The sequence below is a fragment of the Eptesicus fuscus genome, chromosome 14 (genome assembly GCF_027574615.1).
Source record: "Eptesicus fuscus isolate TK198812 chromosome 14, DD_ASM_mEF_20220401, whole genome shotgun sequence".
NCBI lineage: Eukaryota > Metazoa > Chordata > Mammalia > Chiroptera > Vespertilionidae > Eptesicus > Eptesicus fuscus.
The window spans coordinates 15205096-15218246 of NC_072486.1; the positions used below are offsets into that span (position 1 = coordinate 15205096).

At 38.3% G+C, this 13151-nt stretch overlaps 1 protein-coding gene across 1 annotated transcript in view; it reads right to left on the bottom strand.

Moving 5' to 3' along the window:
- Positions 1-13151, bottom strand: part of ITGB8 (integrin subunit beta 8) — a 78493-nt gene that overhangs the window by 64917 nt on the left and 425 nt on the right. The gene's annotated exons all lie outside the window — the stretch shown is intronic.

Here is a 13151-nt window from a genome sequence, read left to right on the forward strand (position 1 = left end):
CCAGATTCACTCCCTGATACACTGTCCTTAATATATCACATTACTACCCTACTAAACAATAAAAAGCCTTTGGTGATTTATTCCCTGCCACCTGAATAATAAAGTTCAAACAAATCTACCTATATCGAACTCTGTGTTCTCTTTCACTTCTCCCCTGATGCCCTATGTCCTGACCAATATGTGTGCCTCCTCTCTCTGCTTGCTGGGCATTTCCTGGGCATCTCCCTGTATTACAATCCTTCCAGTTCTCCAGCATGCAACTTAGATACTTATCTCACTTCCACATCTCTGCCATCAATTCCTTCCTGCTCCCTTCAGATGTAGCTGATCTCTCCACTTTTAAGAAATTTGTGTTGTGATCTTTACATACTACATTGAAATATAGTTATTTGTATTATGTTACTTAATTATTTTTGTTCTGTTTATTTAGTTGTGTGTTTGCATATGTGTATATAATTTACATATTACACATATGGAACTATATTTAGCAAGAAGCAAATTCCCCTAGGAAGATGTTCTTAGGGTAGTCTTCAGTAAACGCTTTCACTTCTAAAACATTGCTGGTTTGTGCCACCTTCAGGTATTGTGCACCTCCGCAGGCAGTCAGCTTCATCATCTGGAGTCAGGGGGATCCCAAGGCATTCAAAGAAACCCATCTCCCACTCGGCAGATGGGGTAAAGTGAACCCTGTCAAACCAGAACGAAAGCAGGCTTCTTCAGACCTCCTCCCTACCTTCCACAGGAATCCAGATCAAGCCCCAGAGCCTGCCCCTCCCCCTCACCACTCAGAGCCTCACTACCACTGTCTACCTTGAGTACACAAAGACTAATCTCTTTTTCACACGTTTACACCAGTCCCTTCAAGGAGTCTGAGACTTGCAAATGCCCTAATTTCCCCACATACTCTACCCCTAGATGGCTCTGCACAATCTCTTCTTTTCCCATCTGCACTCCTTTACAACCTAGAATCCCCTCCATGTCCTCTCCAAAATTCATAGTCCATTTCCAGAAGAATTCCCTGTATTAATTTCCTATTAATTTCCCCATTCTTTCTTGCTCTGATAAACCCGGGCTCTCCCCTGAGGACTAGGCTTCCCTTGCTGACTTCATGAATAATGGCTGATTTTCTCCCAAAGTCTTCAGGACACTGGGCCTGGAGGCAGATAGCTGCCCTCCTTAGCTCTCACTGCCACTTCCAGGGTATTCCACCTCTCTCATCTCTAAACCCTCCCAGCTTTCACACTGTACTCAGGTCATACTCAGAACAGTTTCACAGTTCTGTACTCTGTCCAGAACTCTGCATTATTGCAGGCATTTACTGCCCCAGGATGATGCCTTCTCATTTCTAGAGAACTTTCACTCTTTGCCTGTTACCACACTCTCCAGCAATAATACTCCTATTTCAGTTCTTGGCAACTTCAGTACATATGCAGATCATCTTTTGCAATACCTAGATGCCTCACTTCCTTCTTCTCTTCACCAATTATTTTGTCCTCTACTCTGATTTAACTACTTGCTTCCATGATCATAGATTTAGACCTTGTTATTACCAGTAACTGAAACCCCTCTACAATCTCAATTTCCCATATTACCCTTTCTGACCACCACCTCCTGTCTTTTACTCTAACTCACTTCTAGGATCTAGACACCAACAATCTGCCACCTCCAGTCCTTCCATCCTCCCACCTGTTTCACCTTATATCCTGTGATATCCTCTTTTCTCGACCCCTTCTCCAGTTATCCATAAGGCTAACTTGGTCACTGCCTTCAAAACTTTGCACAAACATCCCCTTTCTTAATCAGATCAATCCTGTCTAATCCATTTAAAATGCTAACTCCTTCCTATCCCCCTAATCCTGCTCTACTATTTCCCACAGTACAAATCACTTTCTAACCTACTACATAATTATTAGTAATTATGTTTACTTTTTATTTTATTTCTCCTGCATCCAAGATATAAGACTCATTAGGATGAAGTTCTTTGTCCTTTGTTTCCTAATGTCTTTTACACAAAGACCAGTGCTTTCCACACAGTTGTTGGTGATAAATTATTTGTTAAATGACTAGCAACTATTGGATTTTAGTTTATGTTATATAACCTATTAGATTATAATATAAGTGCCAATCTCTGCCTTTAAAGTGGTATATCATTGAGGTAGATGCTGTTCTGTTCATATTTCCCTCAAGGTTTAGGGTCTGGGCTCAGATACCACATTCTAATGGAAGAAGGCAGACCATTGACAAAATAAATAGAATGTATAGCAAACTAGAAGTTGCTGTATGTTTAGCACCTTCTGTAGAGAAAAACACACTCTGATGGGGAATAAGAAGTGCTGGTAGGCAAGTCAAACTCTACACTATAATTCTCTGCTAAAGATAGGAGATATTAGAACTAAGTATTAATATTTAAGAGACTTAAAATTTCTCTCTTGGCATCAGGACACATTTGACCTTTATTCTGTCTGAATCAGAAGAAGTCTAAAGCCCTGCAGCACTAATGGCCCAGACCACCCACATCAGCCACACATCACTCTCACTCTCTTGTGTTGTTTACTCACACTGTTCCCCAAGCTCAACTATTCAATCTGCGTGAAATCTTACTTCCTCTCTGTTCCCACTGCAACTAGTGCAAGTCAAATGTACTGAGTAGGTGCTTGATTGAATGATAACTGTGGGCTTTCTTCAAATCTCAAAGGCTGAATTCTTACCATGACAGGAAATTTTACAAATACATCTTTAAGAGATTTTCAAAAGAAAGAGTCAAAATATGAATGATCATGGATTTAATTAACTAAAATACTATCTTTTACATGCACTCTAAATAACCAGGGTTTTACTTTAACTCTTTTTCACATTCTCATGGGCAGCTCTGTTAGTATTATTACAAGATTTCTTGATTACAATGAAGAGAATAGGCAAAGATTTGGTCAAAAGAGGAAAGGACATTATCATCTAGGAATAGAAAGCAGAAAATTCCATGTCTTAAGGAATTTGGAAGTTGTATTGATTTGGGTAGCATTCATCCATCCATGAATTATCTGGTAGCTATTTAATACCTGTTATCACCATGCCATTATGCAGTATATTAAAAATAGGGTACCTGTCTTGTGAAGCTTATGGAATGACAGCATAATTGACATATGACAGAACCTTAACAAATATGCTACAAAAAGGACCAGGCAGGGTGCTATGACAGCAGATGACAGAAGGATGTCACCTCAAGGGGAGACAGGGAGGGGCAGTGAAAACTTGAGGAATTTGCCAGGTCTTTTTATTACATGATTGCCTCTCTATTCTGTCTGGCTCCAAAATGCTGTCTGTTAGAAATCACACAGTATTGTTAGGTTGCTATCGAGAGTCAGCCCAATTAGCTGGACCAGTGAAATCTGGCAAAATATCAGCAATCTACTCAGAGAAATGAAATCATCTCCCAGCATCCAACACCCCAGGTCTAATCTTTGTTACTGAAGAACCCCTGTTTTCTACTCAGCTTTCTTTTGTACCTCAGATCTCTTTTGTCTTCCAATACTTAATTACCCTTTTCACTTCTGCTACAGACTCCCAAGCTGTCTTTAAATATATATGTACAATCAAGTATGCTTATATTTTAATGAGTCAAGAGGAGCTACGCCCTTGCCATGACTGAGGCTATAAAGAACCTCTCTACCCTGTCAGACCTACGTTATAGATCCATTGAGTATGCTGAGCTAGGCCAGTTTATCTACTCCTGTTAGCCTGGAAGGCTCTGCTCTCTTCCCAAATGACAACCAGACTCCAAACTCTGTCCCTAGGCTTCTGTGCTCTCACCTGTGGCCTTACCTCCTGAACAACCCCCAAATCACCCAGATTTCCAACACGCTTCACCTTTGTACGCCAAAAATTTAGAAAGGGAATGAATGAAAGAACATTTTGGAAATATGCCATGGGTATATAAGTTATTGGTAATATGCTCTCAGATTCTGGAATTTCCTGCCAGTCTCCCAGTATTCATGTGATATCTCCTATGATCTTTTGGATGGAGGGGGTCACATCCAGCAGCCTGCCTTGTTTAACCAACTCATTTGGACCATCCTAGGCCATTTACTGTACAGCATCCTCAAAGCCCTAGAAAAGTGAGTTTGTGCTATAATGGGTAAAGTTCTTGAAAACCGAAATTCTTTCCTATATAGATAGGAGTGTCACTATTCTGGAGAGGTAGACTTCCAAAGTTTGTATAATTCCATATTTCTTGGGATTTTCTGGACCCCTAACAAATTGCCACTATGGCAGCTCTACAGAATTAGAAGGCCCAAATTCTGGTTGGAGCTCAAATTCTTTATTGTAGAGCTAGAAGCATCTAATTTAGTCAAAGGGTCAAGAAAATCCTGGTTCCATATGTGGGGTTTCTTGTTTTAAAAAATAAGCCCAAAGAAATTGTTAAGTACCCAGTGTAGCAGTAAAAAAAAAAGCTATGCTATCGGTCAGTATTTTAGAAGTTGATCCTGTAGAGAAGAGGCATATAACACCCAGTGATAGTTTTAACTGATTAAACATTTCTGTACTGCCAAGTAAATCAGTAATTTGTCCAAAAAGCCCTGATATCTGAATTTTCATAATGCCTATAAATAAATTTCTACTCTAACAAGGCTGTCACCCGGTAATCTAGTCTGCAACTGTGTTCTCAGAGAGCAGTGACCTCTGGCATCAAAGCTGTGCTGACCTCTAAGTAGCTGAAGGTCAACCCTGGACATGTATATCAACACCATGTGCATCCTTACAGGGAGCACTGGGCTTTATTCTCCAGCTTTCTATGCTGCCCTCAATAGGGCACAGGTACATGCTCAGGAACTCCCTCCCCTGTTCCCACCTCATCTTAGTTCCCTCAGATGTCCCCAGCATCCTGTGGCCTGGGATCCTTTAAGAGGCATCAAGCATCCTACCTCCTCTGCATTAAAGACTTGTGCTAACAAGATTTAGTCCTCATATTTCCATTACCAACATCAGAGGTCAGGCACTGTGCTTCCGTACATTGGCTCTCACCTTAGTGCTCTGGTTCTATGTGATTGTGGTTGAAACACTTATCCAAAGAGACCTTTTATTTTTTTAAATCTTTATTGTTCAAAGTATTACATATATCCCTCCCCCGCCCCCCGCATTCATTGATCCCCTCTAGCCTGAACCTGCCCCTTGCCCCAGGCCTTACCACACTATTGTCTATCCTATGTCCATGGGTTATGCATAGACCCATAGAAGTTCTTTAATCTCTTCCCACCTACCCACTCACCCACCCACCCACCCATCCCCTTCCCTTTGAGATCAACAGTCTGTTCCATGCTTCTGTGTCTCCTTTTAAACCAAAATTCAGAATGCCTGAAACTGACTCCCTTCTTGGGTGTGTTTTACAGTGTTAGTGTCTTCCAGATACATTTTCTTAGAACTTGAGCCCCAGTTATCATTTCTAGAAAGTTTTCTTTTGCAAATTATGGTGTACTTGACTTAAATTCCATAAAAATCCAAACTAAATGCACAAAAAGACAACAGAGAAATACCTTGGGAGGTATTCCTTTTACTAAGAAATAAAGTGGCTAGATCACTTTTCTGCCAATAATACAGTTCTGCACAATGAGTTCTTTGTTTCCAACTAGAACAGCCAGTCCTACAGCAATTCCAGCACACCCCAAAACTTTCCTGCATTCTTTGTTCTCCTGCAGTTAATGAATACCTTTACAACACTAGGTGTAGCCAGCCTGGCCTCCTAGCCTCACTCAAGCAGGCAATTAGGAACAACATTCCCTAGTTCGGCACCCCTTAAGGTAATTTCTAACAACCTAATTTTGTAGAATTTTGAACTTTTCTTTTAATTATTTTCTTCATTTGACCTCATAATATTCTGAAGTCCCTTTGAAGCATAGTGGAATGAAGCTGTCCACTAGGCTCCTTTCCCTACCCAGTATCAGTAACAGTTTCCAGGGAATTGTACTAAATATCTGGCCTTCACTGAAATCAGAAAAAAATCTGTACCTGGGAAAATGTGGTTCAATTTCAAGGAAAGGACCCTGATATGTATACATGTGGAACAACAGTATCTTAGCTCTGGCTGCATTTTTCCCTCAGCATATCTTGAAATATCAAGTATTTTTGTTATAAAAGGAACTTGGATCCAAAAACCATGCAAAAGACTAAACATTCCTGGCAAAAAGCCACTGCACACCTCACATTCTTAATAAGACATATTTCTAGTCTTCATCCTCCTGTTTTCATTACTAGTCTTTCCCTCCACTTGCAAATTAGGTCTCTTCCTTGGACCTTGGCTTGAACTAGCCTTGTGAATTTTGGAAGCAATTCTCTAGACGAATCAAACTGCACCAATACTGATCTGGAGTGGCAACAGACTCTGTCTTTGACAAATATGACAGTATTTGTGGAATAAAACAAAAGAAAACAAAACAACAAAAATACCTGGGAAAGGAAGATAACTCACTAGAGTAATGATGGCTGGCTTCTTGATAAGGCCAGCATGAAAGGCCAGTCTTTGAACCTTATATGCTATCTTAAAACGTGAACTTTTAGTACTTTGACTAATAGCACTCAAAATAAAAGCATCTTTTAAAATCATCTGAAGAGTATATATCCATTAAGACCACCATAATTTAACATTTCAATTTTAATTCAATTATCTTACTCTGACTTCCTAAATTAATTTTAGTTGGGGAACTTTTAAAGTAACTCAGTAAAGATAATTTTTAAAGTAATATATGTACTTCTTTACTAATGCAGTATATAATAAAAATACTTTTTAAAAAGCAACACATTTAAGTTTATTTTTGAAAAACATATTAGGGTGGTTTAGTTTGAATAATTACATTCAACCATGGGGTGGTCTTTGGCAAGACAAATGCATATTTTGTTAGATATGAAAATACAACTATAATTCTTTTCCAAAACTAGTTCATGGGCACACTGAACTCTCCGTGGACCCAGCACAATATGATCTCTCTGCTCTTAATCCCTCAGATCTCCTCCCTCACCTACTCACCCCTCTTGCTCCTCTCTAGCTACACTGTCCCTGTTGCTCTTTTTCCAATATTCCAGGCACATTTCTGCCCCAGGACCTTTGAGCCTGCTGTTGTCTCTATCTGGACTCTTCCTGCCAATATCTATATGGCTCACTCACTTCAGGAAAGATAATTTTAACTTATGTTTAATATTAGTAGTTTCCGAGCAAAAATTGACCCTATTAGTTTTGTTGATAGATAAGACTGTTTTAATTAAATTATAAAATGCCAATAGAAACCACTTTGACTTTAATTACATTTTTCTTTGGTATGCAAATTATACCAATTTACTGTGAAAACAGAAAAGAAGTCACATTAACATAGGTTTTTTAAATTGAAAAATAGTCCTTTTAGTCCCTGAAGGCAGTATGATAGGTTTTTTCTTCTTCTACATATTCATGTACTTATAGATAGTCAATATATGACAGCTGAATGATTCAACCAAATTTGGCTAATTTGTGTCCATAAAATGTTGTTTTCTGTGACATGTTTTAAGTTAATAAGAGGTTATAAAAATAAAACTAAACCTAAAATATGCATATACTAGAGTCACTATAACACCATTTACAAGAAAGTGTAATTCAGTGTAACTGGTATACACCTTAGAACTCTCTTGACATGAGGTGGTTCTCCTTATGCAATGATCTCTGGTGCTTTCATTGCTTGTCAACCTCCCAATAATATTTAAATTAATAGGAAGTCTGCTCCTAACTTTTTCAGGGCCAAAACAAGAATACATATTGTGGTGGGCATAACAAGAGTAAATATTTACAACCCAGGCTAAGAAACCAGTAAGTAAAATAAGTTCTGTTTTCCTAATATACATTTATAAAGCCCTAGAAGGCTAAGTCTGAATTTAGAATTTCACACTCTAGATTTCTTGTTGAGAACTTGGCAGTGTGTAAAGGATTACCCCTCCGTTCCTTGATCTGCCCCTCTTCTTTCTCACTTCTAGCTTTATTCTGTATTAAAAGTTGCCTATCACTCACCTGCATGGACACTCCTGCCAGTATGGCCAAGTTCCGTATACTTTCCCTTTCCTAGGGTTTTGGCATATGGGTGGCAGAGTGATACCACAGTGTGGCCCTGAAAGTTGTCTGGGACTAGTATTTGGGCAGAGAATTCTTGAAATGATCTAGAAGAGGTGTGAAGTCTCTGGAGGGGCATGCCTCATGGATTCCTTGCCTGTGGAGAGGCAGAAAAGGATAGGGATCCCTTTACCCCTGGAAGATAGTCTGTAACAGTGATTCAGAGTACAGAGTCAAACCCACGGAGGTCTGAATTCTGTTTCCATTACTTATTAGTTAAGAGATCTTGAAGAAGTTATTCAATGTCTCTTTAATTAATTTACTTGCCTATAAAATGGGGAATAATCAGAGTATATACCTCAGAGGGTTGTGGGCATGAAAGTATTTATTTTTATACCACATGTCCAGGAGGGTGTCTGGCATAGAGCAAATGCTTCACAATATTAACTGTTGTCAAACCCAGAACAAGGCTGTATGTAGGTGGTTGAAGAAAATTTAAATGAATAATGATTAAAAGGTTTAGAATAGTTTGTCTTTTTATTTATTACCTTTCTTAGTGTTTGGTTAAACATGACTACAGCCCTAGCTGGTTTGGCTCAATGGATAGAGCGTCAGCTTGCGGACTTAAGGGTCTTAGGTTCGATTCCAGTCAAGGGCATATGCTCAGTTTGGGGGCTCGACCCCCAGTGGGGGGCGTACAGGAGACAGCCAATCAATGATTATCTCTTCCCCTTCCTCTCTGAATCAATAAAAAATATTTTTAAAAAGACTACAAATTCCAGTTTATATAGCCCAAATAGAAACCAGTTTTAAAATAGATATTGAGGTAAAAAGTCAGGATTACTTTTTATACTTAATTTTCAATGAAAATAATTATCACAGAAATTTTGAAAGCAAACAAATTTGTAAAAAGTTGATTAAAAATTAGTATTTATTTTGATCTTTGCTAAAGATTTGCCTACGAGGTCAAGAGCCTGCTTTCTGGGGTAGGCTGAGAAGGCAGAAACAAGTGTCTCATTGTGTTAAACCATTTATAGTAGAACCTGCTTTTGTAGGACACTATAGTTCTTAAAGTGCAAATTCTAGCGTGAATTAGAGAAACAGAGAGATCAAGGATGCCACCAAAGTGTTATCCTGAACTACAGGAAGACTGATTTACCACCTACTCATATGAGGAAGAGTATGAACGGCACAAGCTTGAAGGTGAAAACTGGAGGTTTGTTTTTTAATATGTTAGGGTAGTTCTGCCTTTAGACATACAGTGGAGATGTTGAATAAGTTTGCTATACTTCTGAATATCAGATAAGAGGTCAGGACGGAAATTGTCTTCATAGAAATGGTACTCAAGACCCAAGACTGGATTAGCTCATCTGAGGACTTAATAACTAGCTGTAAGAGAAAGTCCAGTCCAAGGACTGAGTCCTGAGCCACTCCTACATTTGGAGGTTGGGACATGAAGAACTGACACCAGAGATGGAGAAGGAGCTTAAACCAAGAGCTTGTGGGTCCATGAAAGAAGTGCTTTGAAGGAGGGAGTGGTCAACAGTGTTAACTTACTGACAGATAACAGGATGAAGACTGTGGCTTGGCCCTGGGATTTGGCAATAGGGAGCTCACTGTGATTTGAACAGAGTAGATACTTGTAGCAATGGCTTCAACAGGCAGGTGAGGAGAATTGGAGACAACAAGTATGACAGCTCTTTCAAGAATTTTGGCTATAGCAGAGAGTGAGAATTAGAAGAGGGATACTACAGTGTGTACGGATATGCATATGCTACAAATGACCCAGTAGAGAGGAGGAAAAATGATGATTCAAGAGACCGATAACAATCCTTCCAACAAACTCAAACAAGGTATACTTTCTGTGATTCCATTGGGATAAAGTAATTAGCATTTAGCTGGGGAAGTAGATGTATTCATGTTATTTTTTCCTTCTTCATATACATGCATATCAAAAAGCCTGTTACATATGCATATGTTTAAGAAAAATATTTTTAATGGAGCCATAATAGAACCATTGAAAAGTAAGTGGTTAAAATGGTCTTTGCTCCAGGCCCTCACTTCTGCATTCCTCCCATCAAAGATAATGAAAAATCTTGTGGCCCTAAAATTCAGCTAAAAAAAATTCATGCTCTGGGATTAATGAGTGTGTTACTTCTCCAATAGTATTTTGATTTATGGAAATATTTAGGATAAAATATATGTAAGAAATTTACTTCAAAATAATCTAGTTGGGGAAAAGAGATAAACTGGGTGGGGAGGGAGATAAAAAAAGTTGGCCTTGAGTTGATAGTTCATTAAAGCTGGGTGATGGGTATATGGCAATTCCTTATACCATTATCTCTTCTTCTGCATGTGTTTCACAATTTCCATAATATAAAGGTAAACATTAGAAGAAACATAGTGTCAATACCATGCTTAATCCAAATAAATCCATTAAATGGTAAAATTTCAGATAATTTGGTAACAGGTAAATATTTGGGGGCACAGGATTTTTTTTTGGCTTTTTCTAATCTTATCAGTTAATTTGCTTTTATATATAGTACAAACTTACTTTTTACTCAGAAGGTGTCTCAGTTGCTTTAAAATATAATTAATTTGGATTTCTGTTGCACAAATAATTTGAGACTGGATTTTTATAAACAAAGGCTTGGTTCTCTTAAATATCTTCTCACTTTAGGTAACCCATAAATAACTTGAGAACACTTATGTTACAAAATATGTTCTGAGGTAAAGTAAGACTATAGTTAAAAAACAATGATAATCTAGTTGGTTATTACTTAAAAGAAAAATAGTTTATTATACACAGAAGGTGAAATCACAGGTTTGATTCCTGGTCAGTGTACATGCCCAGGTTGCAGGTTCTGTATGGGAGGCAACAGATTGATGTTTCTCTCATCTCTCTCTCTCTCTCCCCCTCTCCCTCTTCCTCTCCCTCTCCACCCCTTCCTCCCCTCTCGCTCCCTCTCCCTAAAATCAATAAAAACATATTTTTTAAAAAAGTTTCTAACCTGCCCTAGCTGGTTTGACTCAGTGGATAGAGCGTCGGCCTGCGGACTGAAGGGTTCCGGGTTTGATTCAGGCCAAGGGCATATGCCTGGGTTGCGGGCTCGATCCCCAGTAGGGGGCATGCAAGAGGCAGCTGACCAATGATTCTCTCTCATCATTGATGTTTCTATCTCTCTATCCCTCTCCCTTTCTCTCTAAAATCAATAAAAATATATTTTAAAAAAGTTTCTAACCTTTCAAAACTAGCAAATGTAGAAATAACAGTGTTGCTACCTTAAGACTTCAAATATTAACTACTAGGTATTCTTTAGTGTATTCCAGTTACTCATTAACCACTCTTTAGTGTTATTGGTACTTGAATTGTCAGTAATTTCCACCAGGGAAAATTGAATAACAAAGTCCAATAAATTTTCTAGATCAGAAGAATATTCAGATTTTATTAGTAGCATTCTTCTTGCTCGTGATATATTCATTAACAAAAGTCCGCTATGTAATTTGGGACCTATACATTCTAATTCAAAAACTAAACCCAAAGGTATGTTGTGCAGTTTATGGTTTCTTTTGTATGGCTTTAATGCCCTCAACATTTCCTTGGTGTAAACTACTGAGCCAGGGAACAAGATTTCCTTTGTAACTGATACCTAAATTTCTATTCTGCTTTAAGCGTCTAATTTGCACTGTGAAGACATATAATTTGAGCCTTGTAGCTATATCACAAAAGTACAACAGTTTATGCTGATCTCTAATTTTCTGACTTGTGCTGGCTGTAATTTAAATTTTTTGCATGTTTTTAACTGCCATGCAAACCAGTATACATGAGAAACCTTTGTATATTGACAGAGGCTGGGAAAAGGATGCCTTGTTCTGATTTCAGATAAGCATTCCCTTTTCACAACTGCAGGTGCAAGGGAGCCCATTCAGAGTATTTGCTTCAAGTCAGTTATAGTCACTGCCTGGAAATGTAATGCTATTACAGGAGAACTTGACTAATCATCACAAGCCCAATGAATAAAAATGATTACTATTATTAACAAATTCTAGAGGCAAGTAGAACTTTTTCCTTTGCCTACGAATTGGGGACGTAATATATGCTGTGGACACAATTTTGGTCATTTTACTGTTGTGTGTGTTTTACTATTGTATCTGTTTATTAAATCTAGAAAAACACTTTGTCACTTATTAATACAGGATGGAATTATGCTCAGTGGAAAGTTTGCTGTAACAAATGCATGTTCCACTTAAGAGATCATTGATAATGAATGTTACTCTTTCCTTTGCCTTAAGTTTCACTTATTTTTAAATCAACACATAAGGCAAAAAATAACCACAAGATAAAAATTTACTCTAATTGCTCTCATTTCACATAACTGGGTAAATTCCTTTTGAAACATATATGAGACGGCTATATAAGCAACCAATAAGTGAAGCTAGCTGGATGTTTCCATTAGAAACCCTTATTTATAAGGCTATGTATGACTTGACCATTTTAATTAGCTTCAGGCAGAAACTTGGCACACCAGTTCAGAGCATTGGAGAAAATTTTGGTCTGCAAAACAATTACAATTCTCCTTCAACAGGAGCGGTCAGAGAAAGGCTCTACTAGAACTTAAGGACTGGATGGCCACACACAAAGTAAATCAAAACATAAACTGCAGCAATAATCATTGCACTGGCAAAAAGAAGTGTTTGGCTTATGTATAAAACCAATAAGAACGCATCCTAAATTGATGATTATTACTATTACACTATGTTTGCTAGCAACCCAGTAGTGTCATCTAACATTTGCATATAATTCAAAAGTGCCCAAACGCTTTTGCACTTTTAATTCATTCAGGCTGAGCACTGTGACAGAAGAAACTTGTATGTTGCCATCCTTTTCCTTCATGTTCTCAAATAACAGAAGACTCACTCCTGTTACACCCATTTATCCTCAGCCTTGAATTAGATGCAAGCTAGTGGTTAGGCCCACATGCTAGAAAGATGTGGAGCATCTTTAAGGATGCCTTCAAGGATGGGGCAGAACCCCTAAACTGGCTTCTGTAAATGCCACTGCCCACACTTCCAAACGTCCCTTCTATTA